This window comes from Armigeres subalbatus, chromosome 2 (genome assembly GCF_024139115.2).
Source record: "Armigeres subalbatus isolate Guangzhou_Male chromosome 2, GZ_Asu_2, whole genome shotgun sequence".
Lineage (NCBI taxonomy): Eukaryota > Metazoa > Arthropoda > Insecta > Diptera > Culicidae > Armigeres > Armigeres subalbatus.
The window spans coordinates 14,864,510-14,882,536 of NC_085140.1; the positions used below are offsets into that span (position 1 = coordinate 14,864,510).

Sequence of the window (18,027 nt, forward strand, 5' to 3'; positions counted from 1 at the left end):
ACCAAAGCAATGTATTCGCGAGCTTTTTTGTTTTCGTCATAAATGATCACCGGTGGGAAGAGTGTGGGAGAATGGTCTGAAGGGCATCTCCTAGAATTTTATAATAGCACTGTTTTAGATAATGTTGCTTTGCATTTGCAAATATTCTAGTGTAGACAGACATCAAGGCTACAGTTGACCTTCCTTGCACTATCCATTTATTGATAGTCTGTGTTGCACTTAATGTAAAATAAAAAAAAAACACAATAATAAAGAAAAAATCTATTGATAGTGAAAAGACATCCATGAAAATTTGGTTTTGCTCTCTCATGCTGATCAAACTGAAAATCATAGAATTGAATCGTATATTTTTTCTTTGTGCTATTGTGATAAGCACATGCTAATAACAAGAAACGAAAATGTTTTAGCTCGAATGTTCTGTTTGCGTATACAAATAATATAGGAACTTGATATCTAAAATAATAGATACCTTATTTACACAACTCATGGAATATAATTATTTTATTTATGATCTTTTGATTAAATATTTATTTTGGAGAAAAGGAATATTATAGATATAACAAACAGTGCTACATAGCTAAATCTATGTGCTTCCAGGTTCGCCAACGCGGTTCTGACCACTCTCTCTTCAGTCATAAATTTGTACAACGTAGTGCTCGTTGTGGTTGGTCGTAGCCGGTGGGAAGAGCGAGCATCTTAAGCAAGCGTGGCGTTTCTGTACGCGATGATGCGATAGTCGCTAACTGCTCTCGATTGACTGACACGACCTACACTGCCTGGGAAGGTGTTCGCAACACAACACACTTCGCTTCGGTACTGGAAGCGCTTTACTTATCATCAATCGACGGCATGATGGGTAGGGTAAATGCCAGCCGGTGGAGCTTGTTTCGTACGAGTGAAGGTGAATCGAAGAGAAGCGAAACATTGCTTCTTTTGTATCGAACGAACCCCAAGCGTAGGGGTTCCATGGTGTAATGGTTAGCACTCAGGACTTTGAATCCTGCGATCCGAGTTCAAATCTCGGTGGAACCTTACTTTTTTAACGCAATTAATCGAATCATAAGTTTGCTCTCTGAAATCGCGTCAAGCACGTTTCGGTGATGATAAATTTTATTTCGTGCTATTCAGTTTCAGTATTTTTAACTGTTAGAATGTTTTTATTATTTGATTAATTTTTTTATGTTTCTGGATAACTTCAATTATAAAAAGAGATATAAACTACTAATGTTTTTTTAAAATTATTTCTTCAATTGAGCGTCTTAGCGGAAATTGTATAATTATTTGATTGACAAATTAATTTATTTACTTTTCAACAGCTACGCAATATTATATGGTACAAACACGTGCGTTGGGGTCTATTCAAATATTACGTAACGCGAAAAACGTTGTTTTTAAGACCCCTCGCCTCCCTCGTAACAATCTGTAACAAAATTCAGAACTACCCCCATCACTATGCGTAACGCGTAACAAACACATTTTTTTTAAATCTTGTTTTTGGTAGAATTTGAAACACGATACAATAAGTTATTATTTATTGTATATTGTAAACTATTTTAAAGGTGTTATTTTTGAAAATATTTTTTCTCTATGCAATTAATTTGCTACGCGTAACAATATCTCGAAGGACCCCCACCCCCTACTGCGTTACGTAATATTTGAACAGACCCTTGTTGCAGTTGTACAAAACTTTCGGAAACATTTCGCTAGCTCTACACAACGCAAACGATTAATCGAAAGGTTAATGCTTGAGCAATAAAAAGTGCCTGACATCAAGTTGCACCACGGAAAAAGCGCTGTAGAAAATTACCTAGTGACGAGACGTTTTAGAACATTCAGACAATAAAATATGTTGCTTTGATATAAGTAGATCGATGCCCTCTGATTTTTAAAATACTTTGGAAATATTTTTTGTTATGGAATTTGACAGCGCATGCAATCTTATGGGAGACTTGATGTCCTTTTCCTAAATATTTACTCAATAAATATTTTTTCGAGTCAAATCTACGAACAATTAGCCTCCTGATAATAAATATATGTCTTTCTGATTTTTTCGCCAAATTTTTGAATGAAGGCAATAACTTAAAATCCAAATATCCAAAAATTATGATGGATTGTTCATATTTTTATCAGTACGGAACATTTTGCATATTTTTGAATGGATCAAAGCATGCTGTAGCTGTGACAGGACGTTAAAAATTTCCACGTTGTATTTAATTCTGATGGATTTTATGGAAAAAAGATATGTGAAAGTGTTTTACTAACCACTAGTGCAAATTGTATTTAACCGAAGATTCAAAAGAGTGGATCCGCACCAAGACCCGCACAAGCTATGGGAAAAAATGAATTTCCCCAAACGCTGGCATCCCGATACGCAAGGATGAGCCATTTGGAATGATCCTCTCAAAACCCCATCGACCTGGAAGTTCGAGTACAAGATGCACTTGAGACCGGAACATGTAGCCTGTAAAATGGGGACGACATTGACGTTGAACGAAAAAGATGCGGATAGAATAAGGTTTGGTTCGGAATTGATGTTGCTTTGTATGAATAACTACGTCGGTAAGTCTGTTCCTTTTTGCGTTTCTCGTGTACCAAGGTGTAACGAAAAGGCAATATGTTTACTTCGAAGATGATTTTACTTTCATATTCGACCAATACTATTCGTATACTGCCAGGTACTTTTTCCTATCCAACTCATATTTTCTATAATTTTATCATCCTCTACTCAAAATGTCAAAATGTTTCCAATACTTAAAAATGCTGGTAGTCTTTTTTATTTTTATTTTTTACTTTTTCCTGTCAGAAACATGTTCATTGAAAATCCTATCGGAATGCTCACTTCGACAGTTAAGCGGATTGGGTATACAATATTCCGAATTACATACCGGCTACAAAATGCAACAAACTTAATGATGGTTTGAAACGAGTTTTGGCGACATGTAGCATTTTCTAACTTGATTTAATACCTTGATGTTCAATCCAGCCTTAACGAATAAATTAGATTATTATCATAGACAAACAGACGTAACACTAGAGAAATTAGCATCGATCATTTTGAATTTGATTGCTTGCGCGTTTCACAACTAGAGGCGCTACCGTCGCGTCGTAATCCTTCTTGTTTGACATTTCAGTCCAGCGCCTTCTGGTGACAATGTCATACGAAACATTGTTTCGTATAACATGCTCACAAGATGGTTGTAGAGGAGTTGGATTTTTCTGAAAAATGTTCAGGCTGTTATGGAACGTACACACGGTCAAGCAGTTTGACCAACATTGACTCCACCTCTCGTTTATTCCACCCCCGACAACTCAAACCAAAATCAATCCGTTTTAATTTTGTCCAACCGAGCTGCCAACTGTCAAATGGTTGTTCGAACAACTTCACACACGTTCCAACAAAGCAGCAACCGAAGCGTTTTCTTGGGGGTGGAGTCAATGTTCGTCAAACTGCTTGACTGGTGTGTACGTTGCATTACGTCTGTTTGTCTGTCAGAAAAAATATTTTAAGCTCGTTTTAGTGGAATGTATTCAACCGTCTAAGACGAGTTAAGTATTCTCCATTTAATTCCACCAATTATTTCGATATCTTTGCAGATACTTATTTCAACCACTACCGTGTGGTCGTCTTCAGTGCTAGTACTTGACTCGACTTCTGTCTGTTTGTATAATGACCATTCATGATTTCATTATTCAAGAAGAACTTTCATGAGTCTGTTAAATATGTATTGAATATAGAAAACCTGAAGAAAAATCTCTTTGTTTTATGCTAAAGTTATTTATTGTTCCCAAGTAACGCCCAAAACAGTATATTTAGCGTTCCGTTTTATAGCATAGCATAGCATAGCATAGCATATGTGATTGTACAAATCGTGGGTGGCTATACAATGCTCAATTCAAGCTCCATCCGGAATAAGGGCGAATGTCGCAAGAGAAGACTCTACCCGGCGACCCCCGTACCTGAAACAAAAGTGACAAGCAGCAGATCTCTCTGTGGTTTATCACTTCAGAACGAAAGAAAACAATGCGAACTTGCATTCTGAGGTGATAAACTGCAAAGAAACTCCCTGCCTGTCACTTTCATTCAAATGAGGGGAAGTCGACGAAGAGAACCCTCTCCCGCGACACCCGCCCCCTTACCAGACAGAGCTTGAATTGAGCAATCTACTATATATTGTCGCAAATTGGTACTTGGGATTAGTACCTTTTCCTATACAGTAGCAGTTGTACACCTGGCCACGTCCTTACAATCACGGAAGGAAGGGAAGGAATGTTACATAGTTCAACATCTACTAGTGAAGATGCAGGGAACCCATACTACCTTCATAGATGTCTCGGGAAGGAAAATTTGTGTTAGTGGGAAAGGTGAATAATAGGGAGCTCTATTCGACAATATAGAGCGTTTGTCAATAACAGTATATGCTGTAAAAGTAATAATATATATTCATCAATTGACTTACGAACCGTCCTAAGGGAAAACAAAACAAAACACAAAATTTCGGCAAATCGCGCGATCGTTCTGCCGTCCGAAACAAGAGCCAACACGCACTGAACTAATTAACTTTATTACCGGCCGCGCAATGCAAAACACAAAATTTCGGGAAATCGCGCGATCGTTCTGCCGTCCGAAACAAGAGCCAGCACGCACTGAACCAATTAACTTTATTACCGGCCGCGCAATGCAAAACACAAAATTTCGGCAAATCGCGCGGTCGTTCTGCCGTCCGAAACAAGAGCCAACACGCACTGAACTCTATATTTAGCGTTCCGTTTTATTTACACAAATTGCATTCGTCGTATTATTCTAATTCATCGTGCTAATTTTATTCCCTGACTTCAAAATAGTTATTCAATGCTCGCTCATGCTCTTATAATTGTGTTACAATTTAGATCAAGCACATTTTTGCATTAATTACATCATCAATGAAGTGCTTATAAAAAAATGTGCTTCGTTTTCGGTTTCTTATTAACCGACTGAGTTAGCAAAGTGTGTTAACTCGAAAATGGCAGCTAACATCGTCTTGCCATTAAATCAAATGGTTCCATATCCATTCTATATTCCGGCATGTTATGTGCGATTGGTCCATTAAGAATATATTTTGTATCAAATCTGGCTTTTCGGAAAATACATCAATATTTGATGGCACCGCAACCTCCCATGAATCTTACAAACATTTCAGCGCAATAGTGAAATTTTAAATCTGTTGCTGCTGAAAGAATGCGGTTCTTAAAAATTTGTGTTAAAGTCAGTATTGGTAGAATTTTCTCAAAATTCAATCATCGAGCACTCACGAAAAAGCAAACTCGTTTAAAAAAATAGTGCAAAAAAATGAGGAAATGTTGTAATTAAGTTGTGCTTTGACGGGGATATTCAAGATAACAGCTATGGGAATCACGGAGAGGTTTTAAGTAAATATGGCTTATTTATTTCGTTTTATTTTTTACTATTATTTATATCACCTTTGCTTCCTTTTTGTCTCGTTCCAGAGAGCGAGAAATGGCGCTTAAGCCTAGGCTTATATGTACACTGATGGACATAAGTATTCGTCATGTTTCCATTGTCATCTGTATGAATTCATAATATTACTTTTGTCTATCTGTGTAGTGTTAGGGCACTAGACTAAAAACTGTGTCCCATCCCAAGACGTTGAAGACCCAAGGAGTGTACATTAATCCTCTTAGCTAAGTCACTTCCAACGATTCAACAATTATCACTTAATAAAGCTATGTCCATTTAGAATCCGGAATCATTTATTGTATTGCAGCGGCACGGAAAGTGACCGCTGCAAGAATTCTTTTACAGCGGTTTGTTTACCTAAGCGCCCACTTGCTGTGGTATAAATTTCACGATGTTTCGTGCAGCGAGTCAAAAATTATTTCATATTTAAGCCGAAAGGAGAGAAAAAAATCTGCATACCCACGTTGATAATCCTGCTAATCGACGATGGAACCTACGTCGAAATGGATTTCGTACAGCTTCCTAGCCAAAAATTCTACATGGCCACGGCACGAGGAGTATAGGAGCAGTTCCTTCCCAGGAGTAGGGTAACTGTCCTATTTTTGACCCCTAGAGGAAGTGCATCCCTACATATGCTTATATCTTTTGAAATACAGGTTCGATATGGGCAGAATTGAGACCATTTCAAAGATGAAAGTCTTATTTATGAAATAGAAATTCGAAATGAGCTTCAGTTATTGATAAATCAGTGAAATTTGCAATTTTCTGAAATAAAAAAAATTCTCCGTTTTGGACAGTGCAACATATTTTGGACCCCCAAATGTACACATTTTGGACACCCCCAATTTAGTCTCTTCAAAGTCGAATTTCTAATGCTGAACAATAGTAATTTCCTGAAGCCAATGGGGGAATTAGCAGCGGCATTGTTCTTGGTTTAGAAATCAGAAAATTGTCGCCAGGAGGGTCCAATATGTGTAGGGGTCCTAATCAAGTTGGTAACCCTATTGTTGAGAAGAATATTTGTCGCAGAAACATACAATTGTATCGTAAAACATCTGATTTTGGGCAACACAGATGACTCAAAAATAATCGAACTGGAAACATTTAAGTTGAATGTGTTACAGTCGCCTCTCCACATCTCGATATTGAAGAGACCATCGAGATTGGGAGAGATCGAGGAATGTAAGGAAACTGAAATGGGTGCTAGATCCGAAGCTCGTTGCTATGAAAAACGACAACAAAACAAATGTCATTTTCTGTTGTTGATATGTTTGTTATTGTCCGAAGATGGTCTAGTAGCCTAAAAATTTGAACATATCGACATAAGGAGAGTGGATCCAGAACAAAATATGATCAGATCACATCGAGATAGAGAGATATCGAGATAGGGAGGCTATCGAGACGTGGAATGCCCAAATATATGTAGATTGAAGGGACCGAGGAAACCATCGACATAGGGAGAGATATCGAGATACAGAACATCGAGATGTAGAGAGTCGACTGTATAAAGAATAGTTGCAATAGCCCACATGTCCCATTGCTTCTAAAAATATTTAATTTTGGCTTTCGCTGCGCTGTTGTGTCAATAAGTTCTCACATTGCACAGTGGAGAAATTTTCAGCAAAAAGGAGCATAATTCAAAAATTTGAACCGAACGGGATGTTCTATACCTCTACCAACGCAGAATCTTACCAGGAATCGAATGCATGCAGTGGTTACTGATGGTATCCGGTGCAAGTTGGTCTTTTTTCACGATTTTGTATTTCGTATTTTGGGTACAATGGTCTTCAGAATGCATAAAATTGATTATAATGCCAAACCTGAGTACAATTACCAATAAAGCTCCAATTACCCTCAAAAGTTAGCTTTTTTCAACAGCTTTTTGGAAATTGTAAAACATTGCTGCTACCGACAAGGATCGGTGAGATATACCTTCCAGGAAGAAACTTGAAAAATATTATATTATCGAAAAAGTAGAGCACATTGCTTAAAATATAAAACTTCAATTTTAATACACAAATATATAAAGTCATACATGAACCATTGCAAATTCAACTAGCTTTCATTTGCCGAAAAAATATTGACAATGCGTGAACTCATTTCTGAGATAAAACGTTTACATTGACCTAATTAGATGGGAATAATAAAAAATCAAGAATATGCCACCCAACCGTAAAACCAACCACTTACGTGATAAAAGTGTACGTTTCCATTGGAAATAATGCTCGATACTTCATAATTATTTACTGATTAAAGATTGGGTACCGATTACAATTCCACATTTACATTTATTGTTTAAAATGATTCCAGATATACATATTACTATTGTTGATAATTATTATATTTTAGATCAGAACTGTTTGTTGTGAACATATTTGGAGATTATATTCAAATAATGCAAACAGATTTAGAATTTATTTATTGTCAAAATATTACTTTCAGGAAATATATTGGTTCTAAGAAAAGTATTTCAAGTAATAACTTTCGATGTAAAATTTCGATGCAGCTTCTCAAGTAAATCAAAACATACTTCAAATATATCCATATCACATCATATTCTGCACCACGATACACGGATAGCTCATGAATTTATTGTTGATAATAGCACTAAATTTAGAAAAATTCAATTCAATCGAAAATGTATATGATTATGAATGTCATAACATACAAGCCTAACAAATTTGCAAGCATAACGGATATTTTCTATTTCCTAACTCGAAATGATTAATCAGGAGGGGCTCAGGGCTAAATTGAGGCTTTTTAATATATTAAAAGATTCAAGATACGAGTAAAACAGATTGTTTTAGTGCATGTGGTTTTGTGTGGCACGGATTCATGCAACCCCGACCTCTTTCCTCCAATCTTGCAATAAATTCAACGAAAAAATATTGTTAAGAGCTTGTTTAGTGGAATGTCTTTAGAATTATTACTATTTCATCTATTTCGCTAATTGACAGTAACTTCATAAGGTGTTGCATCAAAAAAATTTTTGAAAACTCGAAAACATCTTCCAGTTCGTTTTGAAAGTTTCAATTTCCACATGAAACGTCTTTATGAGCAGTTTAGCTGTTCAAATTTTCTGGAACTAGAAATTAACCCTCCAGAGTCATATTTCCCCAAATTGTTTGCAGTAAAGTCTGTGTTTTTCTAATATTGTGTTGGGATAGAATATTGAAACAAGCATTTGGGCCCTTGCGAACCACCAACAAAATAATATTATATTGAATCAGGTGAATGTCATACAAATTTTTTCATCTTCCACGTCATCCTTGTATGCATCGTAGATCTCCTCATCAGGATTTGCTAAATACTTCTTCATTTCCAGATCGAATTGGTTTTCAGGAGATCGTTGCTGCCTAGGTCTTCTCTGCAATAACAAACAATCAATCTTCGGATCCGAATGCGCCAAAGCTGTCTTCATCATGTCGGACAAGTTGGCTTCCGGTGAAGTTTTTCGAGCAAGATGTGGGCGAATGAATTTATACATCTTGTGACATCTTTCTCCAGCTTGCTTATCTATGAAGCTCATGAGAAATGGCTGTTGAAATGAATGATTTATTATAATGTATGTTTATAACCTTAGTTATTCTCATCTTACCATTTTTTCTACAAATTCAGCAAGATGCTTGTACTTGTGCAAACAAGGCGGCAGATTTTTCACAAACGGAAACTCTTTACGTATTTGCTGCTCAAAAGTTGAGTAAAGGTCGGATACCTTCTGGGGATCTAACATTCGGCTCGATAAGGCTAAAGTACTAATAAGACGTAAGCTTTCTACAGTTCCTACGTCTACCTTCAGCACGTCTGCCAACTTTTGTGGCTCTGATAAAAGCCGGCGAGCCATGTTGCCGTTGTTGCTACTCCCGCTACCGCCGATTTTAGGTCGATTGATGTTCAGATGAAAATATTCTTCAAGTGCATCCGCCATCTGGCGGGACCGTTCTTTTACTGCTGGATTTGTTAACGCTGGATATCCTGGCACAGATTTTTTCGCCGCTGTTCTTATAAACCATTCTACACAATTCAGCCTTGAATGGTAGAAAGATGGTCCGAGCCGTGAAACCACATCAGGAACACAAAGCTGGCAAACGTGTGTATTCCGGTTCCCAACAATTGCGTTGGCCGCTTTCCCATCAATTGAGTACAATGCAGTTATCGTGATATACAGCACTACATCTCCAACTTCGATCTCCTACCCATTTTTGTTGATGTTGTCGACTTCTACGTAAAATTCCTTGTACATTTTTTTTGTAATATGATCCGTTTCCTTAACCCATGACATTGAACGAACCCTGCAAAATAAGCCAGACTGAGGATTTGGATTTCTCCATATATCCCACTATAGGATTTCAGGCGGTCATTAATCGAAAATGTCATGTCTTCCGAATTATTTTAAAATATTTTCTCTCCATTGTCAATACTCTAATTAAGAGAAATTCTGAATTTGAAGTCTCTAGGTGCACTAGTTCCAAAGATATAAGGTGGCAAAGTCAGAAATGGGTAAAAAGTTAGCAAATTTTCTGAAAAATATTTTATTTTCAACTATTTATTGAAATATTTTTTAAATGTTTTTTCTTCAATGTTAATACATCATTACAAAGGTTATTGTATAAGCTTTTAAATGGTGTGCAAAACTAATGGTTACACTGTGAAAAAATTGAAAAAATGCGGAAGCAATATTTTTTCCAAAACGACGCTATTTTCAACTTTGATAGTGAAGAACTTTTTTCCTCAGGAATCCCCAGGTTCTTTTATGATACACATCAAGGACAAAGCTTCGACTAAAATGTCCCGAAAGAATTTCTTGCCAGTATTTGCAATTAACAGAGTTAAGTCACTCTGATTTTTTCATTTGTTTTTTTACCGTGTTTTGCCTCTCTCGTACTCCAAGGTTAATGCTCATTCCAAAACGAATGTTTGATAGAAGGCCCGGAGACCCCTAGTGGTATATATCAACTAACTCAGCGCGAAGAATTGAGGTGATGTCTGTATGTGTGTGCATGCGCGTCTGTATGTATGTGCGCAAAAGAACGCAATCGCCATTTAGACACTTATTTGTGTCCGATTTTCTCGCAACAAGTTTCATTCGACGGGAAATCTAGTCCCATCGTTTCCTATTGAAAATGGGTCAGACTGAACTATGCGCTCAAAGGGTATGGTCAAAATACATTTATTGGTAATAACTTCGACTTTATTTATAACCATTTGAGCTCATTTAATTAACTTTTCAAAGGAGTAAATGAATAAAACCCCCAATGCAATGCAGCACAACGGTAACGGAAGGATTTAACAGTTCGCTCATATATTTCCTGTCAAATTTTACCGTTTCCGTCGCCATTCCGCTGAAATGCGTTTGGGGCTTGAGTGGTTTGAGTCATTCTCTAAACCTAATTTTCTGAGCTATTCATTAGCTACTGATGGAGAACTAAATAGGAGATTTCATAATATGTAAATATTTATAAATCTCCTGGAATCAATAATTCTGACATGTTTATTGCAAAAGTAAAGACGAACAATATCTTAGTTAGAACGGAGCGTATGAAATTCCTGCTAGTGTTCATGAATGTCTGGCTAATGGTAGGGAAATATTTATTCACTCATCTACACTTTGAGGTTCACTGGCTGAACAACCAGCGGAAAGTCAATATAAACAGTTGAAGAAATTTAGAACTCATAATGCAAGAAAATGATCAAGAGAGGCAAATGTTGACATTTTCCTTCGTGCCTTACATGAATCAGATCCATTTTAAGCTCGATTTGGATAACGAGGAGACGTTGGAAAAAAATTTTTTCACTTAGTTATTCTTATGCCATGCGTAATTTTGTAATATTTGAAGATTTTCAAAGTTCTTTATCTTCTAATACTTTAGATGAATTTATCTCATCTTCCATCGTTGATGGAATTGAAGAAAATATCATTGAAGACTTAAACCTTGACACAGAAAAGAATGATGCTGTATATAACTTGTAGAAATCATGAAAACAAATCAAAAGTAATTCAAATAGTGTTGTTATTTAAATTAAAAGAATTTTGCTTTTCGGAAGAATGGAGCATTCTTACATTCCACAATGAATGTCCACATTTTTGAGAATATATTAATCTCATTTTGAATAACTTGTACACGTAAAAATGTCATGGGATTGCGATTTCTAATTTGCTAATACCCTTTTTCAAAAGTTATTTTCAATTCTGATTATTTGATTAACATTTAATGCTTTATGATCCTTCAGATCCTAGTACTTTGTCAAACAAATTGTTCTAAATACAAATTGTGAGGCATGAGAGTGAGAACAAAAAATATCACGGAATGTCATGAAATTAATGTCATTTAACATGATCGCCGCCATAATGTCCATAAATTGCTGAACTTAGTTTTTGTACAGCCCCTTCCTTCTCCTTAAGAAAACGCACGAAATTTCAACTTCCCAAATAGGTTTGCTTTGTCACGTTAATCGAACCTATGAAAAAATAATTACGTAATTCATAGACGATCCCCAAAGGGGGGTTGAAATTGTATATTCATGCTATTTCGACCATACACAGCTAAAACTAAGTGGAAAATCACTTTAAAAGTCCAATTTTATTTTTGACCGCTCGCTTGTATGGGGATCCCCCATAGTGATCCTGCCCGCCTATCGTTTGCAAGAGTAGTGTCATGTAGTGTTCCGATAGCAAAGAATCAATTTTCCCTCTGAGATGTGGCTGGTTATAGTGGCTGAACTGAAACCCGTAGCAGATTCTGGTCATGCTGTAACATACAGAACTTAATTATTAATTCTTTTGGTTCAATCCTATTACAGTTTCAGAGACTTCGTTTAGCTCACCAATTCATATTTATCAATGAACATTTTGATGAAAGATATCCTTCGTCCCAATTAGGTTGTGAAAACTGTGGGATAATACTGTTACAAAACGTGGAAACTTTCACCCAAGGCTCAAGCAGTTTTCGCCCCAAATGGGCTTTCACGAATCTGGCTACTTCTTCATATTTTATTCTGCTTAAACCAAGAGAGCTTCTTAACATCAATGATGATTCACATGAAGCAGTTGAAGATTCTTTGTAATCAGCTAGCTTACGTATTGATTCTTCTGCCCATGATTCACCCTTCTTGATTAATAAAGTCAATATTTTTACTGAAGCTTTATTACCAGCTTTTCGAGCTGATAGTCTTTGTACAAGTTTCTGCTTCGTCTTTCTAGTGATTTATGGGATAGGCTTTGAAAATCTCTGGGCTTACGGCCAGCCATTTTTCGAGTAATTTTTCTCGTGCGCGTGTAGGGTAATTGTTCTTCAGCGCATCCTCTACCGCAAGTGCTTGGATGTTCAGAAGAAACATGTTGTCGGTCAACTATGTCCTTCATTACACGTGACTTTGGAGAAAGATAAATGGCAAAAGCAATTGGTTAAACTTCATAATGATAGGTATATAATAATATTATGATTTTGTCCATTCCGACTTTACACAGTTAAGTATTATTCTAAGTAATCATTATAGATAGTTCGTTTTTTAGACCGTGCACAGGCGCACATGACATCACATCCCTTAATATTTTCATTGAAATCGTGACGTCATGCTCCTCCAAACGAGCGTTTGACAGTTCGTTTGGAGAGTATTTATCTTCGCTTATCTATATATTCCACTATCTATAGTAATCATTAAGTTCTAAGGTGCCTTTTGAAATATGGCTTTTCGCTGTCCTGTTAGGCCGATACAAATATTTAAAACCCGACTTAATCCACCTACAGTGAACGCAACCCTTCTTACACTTTTGAAGGGTTGTGTGTGCCCAGTGCATATTACAATTTCTATGCATATGACCTTCAATTGAATGTAAAATAACTGATATTATCATGCTTTTAACGATTTCAAAATAAAAAAGGGATATTTCTGGAAATTTAACAATTTTTAAAAAATACAAAAGGACTGCAGATTTGATTTGCCGCCTTAAATGGCAATATTACAGCTTCTGTTTAAGCCCAAAAGAGTTCAAATCGGGTCATAGACGGCTGAGATATTGGTGTGACAATTCTTCATTAGTAGTCTGAAAATATGTCTCATATTCGTATTTCACAGATATCTCTGAAACCGAATTTCCGATTGCAGAAAAAAAATTAATGGGTCCAATGACAAAAACATAGCTTTCGTTTAAAGATAAAATCGCACAAATCGGTCCAAGGACGACTGAGATCTTGATGGGACATATTTTACCAATGTGTGAAGTTGATACGTCTAATGCTTTATGTTCGTTTTCAGAGATATCTCCGGAACCCAATGTCTAATTGCAAAAACAAAATACAATGGGTTCAATGGCAAAGTCATAGCTTTCGTTTAAAGATAAAATCATGCAAATTGGTTTACAGACGGCTGAGATATTCATGTGACATTATTTTGTTAGTTTTCTCAAAATACACTTCATGTTCGTATTTCTCACATATCTCTGGAACCAAATGTCCGATTGCAAAAAAAATGAACTCGTACAATGACAAAGTCATAGCTTTCGTTTAGTGTTAAAATCGTGCAAATCGGTCCACGGACGGCTGAGATCTTGATGTGAGATTTTTGTAACGCACACACATACGCACACACGCACACGCACACACACACACACATACATACATGTGCTCAGTTCGTCGAGCTGAGTTGATTGGTATATACGACTTGGGTCTCCGAGCCTCGGATAAAAAGTCGGTTTTTCAAGCGATCTTTATACCCTTCTTAGGGTGTAAGAAGGGTAAAAAGCATCTCTCCCTCCCCCTAGAATTTTTTTGCCCAAAAATAATAATTTGAGGGACAACAAAAAAATGGGAGTTTTTATTTGAATATTCTTCAACAAACCCGAGAAGCTTTTGATTTTTTTCATTTGAATATTTATTTTTTTACGCCACGTCATTTTAATTAAATATTTGTAACGGTCTTATATCCAAGAAACGTGACTAATCTTTTATTATAATAAAAACAAATATCAGTGAAGAAAATAGGGTAAATGCAATTATACAAGATAAAGAGAGCTCATCAATTTTAATTGCTCAAATTGCAACAAAATTTTCAAAATATTCATCAACAAACACAAAAAATCCATAAAACAAATAATAATGAAAAAATGAAAAAGTACTAAATAGAAACAATTTTCCATAAATCGTAAACGTTTTCAAATGAAGCGCAATCTGTAAACTTTATTTCTTTACCTTGCAAACAAAACGAAATAATTCCAACGATTTTAAATAATTAATCATTACTTATGCACAATTAATCAAATGTGAGTAGGTTATCATAAATATAAATATTTTCCAACCCTATTTCTTATTCGATAACCATAAAAGCAACACTGAAATAAACAGTAGACTCTGTTCTCTCACCTTGAACTCTGAATTCAACCAATCGGCGTTTCTTTCGAAAAAGCGTTCTTTTCCATGGAATTTGGCCCATCTTCGATTAAATTGGCGAATCCAGTTCTCAACATCATTTACGGCGCACTTATTAGAGATGCAAAGTTCACTAGTCAAAAAATCGATTAAATGTTTTTTATTTCGACCTGATTCGAAATATTCTTGTGCAATTGTCTTATTCATCAACATTCTGTAACTCACTCTTTGTAGTAACTGAATAGTTCAACAGACGCAGTGCGATATGAATAGATACAGAATGCATATATACACAATAGTATTTGTTCGCATACAAACTTGTTGTGAGATTCAGGGGTAATATGCACCTTTGGTCGAAGAGGTTGTATGGTGCAATATAGTTATTAATGTAATGAGCTAATTTTTTTTAAGAATTGCATAATATGCTAATATTATACTTTTGAAAATTACGAGAAAAAAACACATTCCATTATATTTTGTCATTTGATTGTGACTTTCCTATCGAGTACGAGATATTCGATCTAAATTTCTGTATATTGCAGAGTATCCTATTGTTGTCAATGAACTGTTCAACATTGTAAGCAGCGATATCGAAACGCGTAGAGTTTCACAAAGTTTTTCAAAATATTGCTTGTAGCTATGCAAACTAGAGATACCACTAAATTATTATAATTTAAAACAGTTTTTGCAGGAATGAGAAAAGCTTTTGTCATTCGAATATTATGTGTAGAATTGATGGGCTACAAAAAACCTTGGCTTAGTGAGACGAGTTGTGTAATGTTTAAGATAATTGGAACGCGAAATAACACCCCTATTCAAATGCGTACAAACGAACTTCCCAGCGACGAGTACGAAGTATTTACAAAGGATGAAAAAATTACACTGTATCACTTTCTGTCATGTAAGTGGGTGCATATTCTTGATTTTCTATTATTCCCATCTAATTAGGTTTTGATCAAAATAGCTGCTTTGAAGATATTTTTAGTTGCCAACGAAAACGTTTTATCTCAGCAATGAGTTCACGCATTGTCAATATTTTTTCGGCAAATGAAAGCTGGTTGAATTTGCAATGATTCATGTATGACTTTATATATTTGTGTATTAAAATTGAAGTTTTATATTTTAAGCAATGTGCTCTACTTTTTCGATAATATAATATTTTTCAAGTTTCTTCCTGGAAGTTATATCTCACCGATCCTTGTCGGTAGCAGCAATGTTTTACAATTTCCAGAAAGCTGTTGAAAAAAGCTAACTTTTGAGGGTAATTGGAGCTTTATTGGTAATTGTATTCAGGTTTGGCATTATAATCAATTTTATGCATTCTGAAGACCATTGTTCCCAAAATACGAAATACAAAATCGTGAAAAAAGACCAACTTGCACCGGATACCATCAGTAACCACTGCATGCATTCGATTCCTGGTAAGATTCTGCGTTGGTAGAGGTATAGAACATCCCGTTCGGTTCAAATTTTTGAATTATGCTCCTTTTTGCTGAAAATTTCTCCACTGTGCATTGGCAGTAACCGATATTATGGACTTTGAGCACAGTGAAAGAGTGCGGTGGCAATCAGCCCGACAGCAAAGTCGTGATATATCTTGACAAACACTGTAAATTATTGCAATCTGATAAAAATGATCTCTCGCACACTCTGGCTTCGGTCTACTCAAATCCTCTGTGCAGGCCATTGATCGGTGCTGCTGCTGGTGGAGGTGGTGACTGGCGAACAAATAACTTCTCGCTTTCGGATTGAACTCTGGAGCCCCCATGGGTCTAACCTTTTGAGTGCGCACTTTGTGGCTTGCATATTGCCGGGTTTTGTTTGTTTGTTTTACGATCGGTCCTCGGAGTGCCCTGGCTGGTACATACTGTTATTCAGGTCTTAACAGCTAGATCGGATCGTTTATCGAGATGTATTGTAGGTGAGTACGTGTATCGATCGGAATCTGCACCTCTGTATGGGCTGGGCTGCCGGTTGGAATGGGATGAATTAGTGGGCTGGGAATGGGAATTCCTTAGGTGATTTACGATCCTTTCGGATGTTGACAACAGAACATTTTTAACCATTGATGTCAATAAAACTTTGGTGCCGCGTGAGATACTGATGGCTGATAACGTTCCAGTCAATCGAATAAACATCGAAATTCGGTCACTTTTGTTGACCATTTGATATTTTCTGCAAACACAAAGTGACCAATGCTTGTTATATCATGCGAAGTAAGTACCTACTATGCTTTTGCCTTTCTCGTACAACAAAGTTGTACCGAAAGGCTATCATTTCACTCCGAAAACGAACTTTTTATAGGAGCTTCGAAGACCCATAGTGTTATATACCAATCGACTCAGCTCGACGAACTGAGCACATGTCTGTCTGTCCGTGTGTATGTATGTGTGTATGTGTGTGCACGGAAGCTAAGAAAAACATTAGACAACTTTTCATATAGCAATCCTAGTTGAGCACTATTGAATTTGGTAACGATCGACCGTTGTGTTAAAAGTTAGAAAGAAAATGCTACATCGAACCACGTCATATAAGCACCATATAAGGTTGGTGTCTTGACTAAATCCGAGAAAGGCAGTATCACTACTCGGTGAATTAAGTTGGGTTATTTTTCCTTTTTCTCACTTGTTACTGATCTGAAAGGAAGCCCGGATAAAAAAGCCTCGTAGAATCAACAGTGTAAACAATTGAATTATCATATGCTCTACGGTATACAATAGGATATATTGTTTCTTGGTGGTTGCACATATTGTATCAACACAGTGGGTATAATACGTCAACATAGTTCTCAAATGTTGCAATACTTGCAATTGTTTTTGGATCATTTTAGTACATAAGTTTTAATCATTGATAACTTTTGGAAACTATCTTCAAATTGCATATTAGCAATTTAACAATATTTACCACATTGCACCAAATATGCATTATTTTTCTTTAAATTTCGCATTTAATAATGCATTCGATCTTGAAGAATTTAATACAGATTGTTATGCAGAAAACCGCGAGAAGATTAGAGTTTGCCCGGCTAAGTTATTAGCATTTCTCTGAATTGGGGTTTGAGCAAATTTCGTTTCTTTTATCTTTGAAAAGAAATAAATTCACCCCTACAACACTCCAGTAAAATGCTAATATCTTTGCCTGATAAACTCTAATCTTCTCACGGTTTTCGGCATAACATTCTGTATTTAATTCTACAAGAGCTGAATG

General features: G+C 36.1%; 1 non-coding gene across 1 annotated transcript; it reads left to right on the forward strand.

Annotated features, from left to right (window-relative positions):
* The first annotated feature begins 960 nt into the window (after nt 1–960).
* Nucleotides 961–1,032, forward strand: Trnaq-uug (transfer RNA glutamine (anticodon UUG)). The gene has a single exon. It is a non-coding gene; the product is annotated as a tRNA-Gln (tRNA).
* The last annotated feature ends 16,995 nt before the right edge of the window (nt 1,033–18,027 follow it).